Genomic DNA, 6,000 nt, shown 5'->3' with positions numbered 1-6,000 from the left:
GTGGCAGGTTTGCCATTCCCTTCTCCAGTGGACCACATTCTGTAAGACCTCTCCACCATGACCTGTCCATCTTGGGTGGCCCCACATGACATGGCTTAGTCGTTGAGTTAGACAAGGCTGTGGTCCATGTGATCAGATTGGCTAGTTGTCCGTGACTGTAGTTTCAGACTGTCTGCCCTCTGATCCCCTCTCTCAGTGCCCACCGTCTTACCTGAACAGTATGAAAAGGCAAAAAGATAGGACACTGAAAGATGAACTCCCCAGGTCGGTAGGTGCCCAATATGCTACTGGAGATCAGTGGAGAAATAACTCCAGAAAGAATGAAGAGATGGAGCCAAAGCAAAAACAACACCCAGTTGTAAATGGGACTGGTGATAGAAGCAAGATTCAATGCTGTAAAGAGCAATATTGCATAGGAACTTGGAATGTTAGGTCCATGAATCAGGGCAAATTGGAAGTGGTCAAACAGGAGATGACAAGAGTGAAGATCGACATTCTAGGAATCAGTGAACTAAGATAGACTGGAATGGGTGAATTTAGCTCAGATGACCATTATATCTACTACTGTGGGCAGGAATCCCTTAGAAGAAATGGAGTAGCCATCATGGTCAACAAAAGAGTCCCAAATGCAGTGCTTGGATGCAATCTCAAAAATGACGGAATGATCTCTGTTCGTTTCCAAGGCAAACCATTCAATATCATGGTAATCCAAGTCTATGCCCCGACCAGTAACGCCGAAGAAGCTGAAGTTGAACAGTTCTATGAAGACCTACAAGATCTTCTAGAACTAACACCCAAAAAAGATGTCCTTTTCATTATAGAGGACTAGAATGCAAAAGTAGGAAGTCAAGAAACACCTGGAATAACAGGCAAATTTGGCCTTGGAGTACAGAATGAAGCAGGGCAAAGGCTAATAGAGTTCTGCCAAGAGAACACACTGGTCATAGCAAACACCCTCTTCCAACAACACAAGAGAAGACTACACATGGACATCACCAGATGGTCAACACCGAAATCAGATTGATTATATTCTTTGCAGCCAAAGATAGAGAAGCTCTATACAGTCAGCAAAAGCAAGACCGGGAGCTGACTGTGGCTCAGATCATGAACTCCTTATTGCCAAATTCAGACTGAAATTGAAGAAAGTGGAGAAAACCACTAGACCATACAGATATGACCTAAATCAAATCCCTTATGACTAAACAGTAGAAGTGAGAAATAGATTTAAAGGACTAGATCTGATAGACAGAATACCTGATGAACTATGGACGGAGGTTCGTGACATTGTACAGGAGACAGGAATCAAGACCATCCCCAAGAAAAAGAAATGCAAAAAAGCAAAATGGCTGTCTGAGGAGGCCTTACAAATAGCTATGAAAAGATGGGAAGCGAAAAGCAAAAGAGAAAAGGAAAGATATACCCATTTGAATGCAGAGTTCCAAAGAATAGCAAGGAGAGATAAGAAGGCCTTCCTCAGCAATCTTGCAAAGAAATAGAGGAAAACAATAGAATGGGAAAGACTAGAGATCTTTTCAAGCAAATTAGAGATACCAAGGGAACATTTCATGCAAAGATGGGCTCAATAAAGGACAGAAATGGTAGGGACCTAACAGAAGCAGAAGATATTAAGAAGAGCTGGCAAGAATACACAGAAGAATTGTACAAAAAAGTTCTTCATGACCCAGATAATCACGATGGTGTGATCACTCACCTAGAGCCAGACATCCTGGAATGTGAAGTCAAGTGGGCCTTAGGAAGCATCACTATGAACAAAGCTAGTGGAGGTGATGGAATTCCAGTTGAGCTATTTCAAATCCTGAAAGATGACTCTGTGAAAGTGCTGCACTCAATATGCCAGCAAATATGGAAAACTCAGCAGTGGCCACAGGACTGGAAAAGGTCAGTTTTCATTCCAATCCCAAAGAAAGGCAATGCAAAAGAATGCTCAAACTACTGCACGATTGCACTCATCTCACATGCTAGTAAAGTAATGCTTAAAATTCTCCAAGCCAGGCTTCAGCAATACGTGAACTGTGAACTTCCAGATGTTCAAGCTGGTTTTAGAAAAGGCAGAGGAACCAGAGATCAAATTGCCAACATCCGATGGATCGTTGAAAAAGCAAGAGAGTACCAGAAAAACATCTATTTCTGCTTTATTGACTATGCCAAAGCCTTTGACTGTGTGGATCACAACAAACTGGAAAATCCTGAAAGAGATGGGAATACCAGACCACCTGATCTGCCTCTTGAGAAACCTGTATGCAGGTCAGGAAGCAACAGTTAGAACTGGACATGGAACAACAGACTGGTTCCAAATAGGAAAAGGAATACGTCAAGGCTGTATATTGTCACCTTGCTTATTTAACTTATATGCAGAGTACATCATGAGTAAAACGCGGGCTGGATGAAGCACAAGCTTGAATCAAGATTGCCGGGAGAAATATCAATAACCTCATACATGCAGATGACACCACCCTTATGGCAGAAAGTGAAGAAGAACTAAAGAGCCTCTTGATGAAAGTGAAAGAGGAGAGTGAAAAAGTTGGCTTAAAGCTCAACGTTCAGAAAACTAAGATCATGGCATCTGGTCCCATCACTTCATGGGAAATAGATGGGGAAACAGTGGAAACAGTGTCAGACTTTATTTTGGGGGGGCTCCAAAATCACTGCAGATGGTGACTGCAGCCATGAAATTAAAAGATGCTTACTCCTTGGCAGGAAAGTTATGACCAACCTAGATAGCATATTAAAAAGCAGAGACAACAAAAATAAACTCAAAATGGATTAAAGATCTAAACGTAAGACCAGAAACTATAAAACTCCTAGAGGAAAACATAGGCAAAACACTCTCTGACATAAACCACAGCAGGATCCTCTATGACCCACCTCCCAGAATATTGGAAATAAAAGCAAAAATAAACAAATGGGACCTAATTAAACTTAAAAGCTTTTGCACAACAAAGGAAACTATAAGCAAGGTGAAAAGACAGCCCTCGGACTGGGAGTAAATAATAGCAAATGAAGCAATGGACAAACAATCTCAAAAATATACAAGCAACTCCTGCAGCTCAATTCCAGAAAAATAAATGACCCAATCAAAAAGTGGGCCAAAGAACTAAACAGATACTTCTCCAAAGAAGACATACAGATGGCTAACAAACACATGAAAAGATGCTCAACATCACTCATTATCAGAGAAATGCAAATCAAAACCACAATGAGGTACCATTTCACGCCCATCAGAATGGCTGCTATCCAAAAGACTACAAGCAATAAATGCTGGAGAGGGTGTGAAGAAAAGGGAACCCTCTTACACTGTTGGTGGGAACGCAAACTAGTACAGCCACTATGGAGAACAGTGTGGAGACTCCTCAAAAAACTGGAAATAGAACTGCCATATGGCCCAGCAATCCCACTGCTGGGCATACACACTGAGGAAACCAGACTTGAGACACGTGTACCCCAATGTTCATCGCAGCACTGTTTACAATAGCCAGGACATGGAAACAGCCTAGATGCCCATCAGCAGATGAATGGATAAGGAAGCTGTGGTACATATACACAATGGAATATTACTCAGCCATTAAAAAGAATACATTCGAATCAGTTCTAATGAGGTGGATGAAACTGGAACCTATTATACAGAGTGAAGTAAGCCAGAAAGAAAAACACCAATACAGTATACTAACACATATATATGGTATTTAGTCAATCGGTAAAGATAACCTTGTATGCGAGACATCAAAAGAGACACAGATAAATAGAACAGTATTATGGACTCTATGGGAGAGGGCGAGGGTGGGATGATACGAGAGAATGGCATGGAAGCATGTAAATTATCATATGTGGGGCGAATCGCCAGTCCAGGTTCAATGCATGATACAGGGTGCTCGGGGCTGGTGCACCGGGATGACCTGGAGGGATGGGATGCGGAGGGAGGTAAAAGGGGGGGTTCTGGAAGGGAAAACATGTACACCCATGGTGGATTCATATCAGTGTGTGGCGAAACAGATACAATATTGTAAAGTTAAAAATAGAAAATAAACTAATTATAAAAATAAAAATAAAACAATGAGCCACTATTAAAAAAAATAAAATAAAATAAAAAGCAGAGACATTACTTTGCCAACAAAGGTCCCTCTAGTCAAGGCTGTCGTTTTTCCAGTGGTCATGTGTGGATGTGAGAGTTGGACTATAAAAAAAGCTGAGCATCGAAGAATTGATGCTTTTGAACTGTGGTGTTGGAGAAGACTCTTGAGAGTCCCTTGGACTGCAAGGAGATCCAACCAGTCCATCCTAAAGGAGATCAGTCCTGGGTGTTCATTGGAAGGACTGATGTTGAAGCTGAAACTCCAATACTTTGGCCACCTGATGCGAAGAGCTGACTCAGTGGAAAAGACCCTGATGCTGGGAAAGATTGAAGGCAGGAGGAGAAGGGGACGACAGAGGATGAGATGGCTGGATGGCGTCATTGACTCGATGGACATGGGTTTGGGTGGACTCAGGGAGTTGGTGATGGACAGGGAGGCCTGGCGTGCTGCGGTTCATGGGGTCGCAAAGAGTCAGACGCGACTGAACTGAACTGAAGGTGGCAGGGAATCCCTGGCTGTCCAGTGGCTAGGACTCTGTGCTTTCAATCTCTGATCTAAGAACTAAGATCCCACAAGACGTGCGGTTCGGGGAAAAAAAAAAAGTTGAAGGCTTAAGAGACAGGTGGAGGTGTCTCTTATTTGGAGGCATTCTGTTTTGGAAAAGTGGTTTTGTCTGGGTCTAGACTGTGGATGCTGTGATGATGGGGTTTCAGCCTTTCCCCCACGTCCTTCCCTCTACCCCCTCTCCCATCTGTCCACGTATCCCCTCCCCGCTGTCCTCATTCATGTTTCCTTCAGGGGAGAGAATTCCCACTCCCCTCTCCTGGAGGCAAAGTGTGAGAGGACCACTGCTGAATCCTCACTGGCTCCACCCTCCACAGAGAAGGGGAATGATTTGTCTTTCATTCGAAGACAAAATGCTGTCTTTACCAGTATTTCTCTTTTTATATTTATTTATTTTTGGCTGTGCTGGGTCTTTGTTGCTGCACAGGCTTTTCTCTAGTTGCAGCAAGTCGGGGCTACTCTTCGTTGAGGTGTGTGGGCTTCTCATTGCGGTGGCTTCTCTTGTTGCAGAGCACGGGCTCCAGAGCAAAGGCTCAATAGTTGTGGCGCCCGGGCTTAGTTCCTCTGTGACATTATCTTCCTGGATCAGGGATCGAATCTACGTCTCCTGCATTGGCAGGTGTATTCTTGACCACTGAGCCACCGGAGAGACCCCTACTGGTACTTCTGATAAAGCTGATTGGAGAACATAGCTTTTGCTCTCTGGCCAAATGGACTTTCTAATATCTTCCCCAAACTAAACATGCACACCCCCTGCCCGAAGACAGTAGACCCCTCTCCCTTGTGGGGACAGAACCTCCTCTGGAATTTTACCATGTAGATCAGTGGAGAATATGCTACTTTTGCAGAACTGAGACAGAGAGACAGAGAAACCCAGAAATACCTGAACCCAGCTCCTTCCCTCAGCTACCAAGTGAACAAATCATTCCCCTTCTCTGCGGAGGGTGGAGCCAGTGAGGATTCAGGAGTAGTCCTCTCACACGTCGCCTCCAGGAGAGGGGAGTGGGAAACATTTCCTGAAGGAAACATGAATGGGGACAGGTGGGATGGACTAGATGGACAGATGGGTAGAGGGGGTGGAGAGAAGGATGTGGGGAAAAGGCTGAGACTCCATCATCACAGCACTCCACAGTCTAGACCCAGACACAACCACCTTTCCAAAACAGAATGCCAGAATCCTTATTCCTTGTGATGGCGCTTGCTTGGCGCGCATCCGGGTATGCAGAGTGGAGAGAGGACCTTGCCTCCTGTGCGCTGAGCTAAGAGGCCAAGTCTCAGAACCACACTCCACTGACATGGCCCAGGGTCCCATTTACCTTCAGGGCTGGCCTCTGCTCTGGAGGGG

This window comes from Giraffa tippelskirchi, chromosome 13, assembly GCF_054371585.1.
Source record: "Giraffa tippelskirchi isolate mGirTip1 chromosome 13, T2T-mGirTip1v1.2.pri, whole genome shotgun sequence".
Taxonomy (NCBI): Eukaryota; Metazoa; Chordata; class Mammalia; order Artiodactyla; family Giraffidae; genus Giraffa; species Giraffa tippelskirchi.
The sequence above is the reverse complement of the archived record's forward strand: the minus strand, read 5'-3'. Positions refer to the sequence as shown.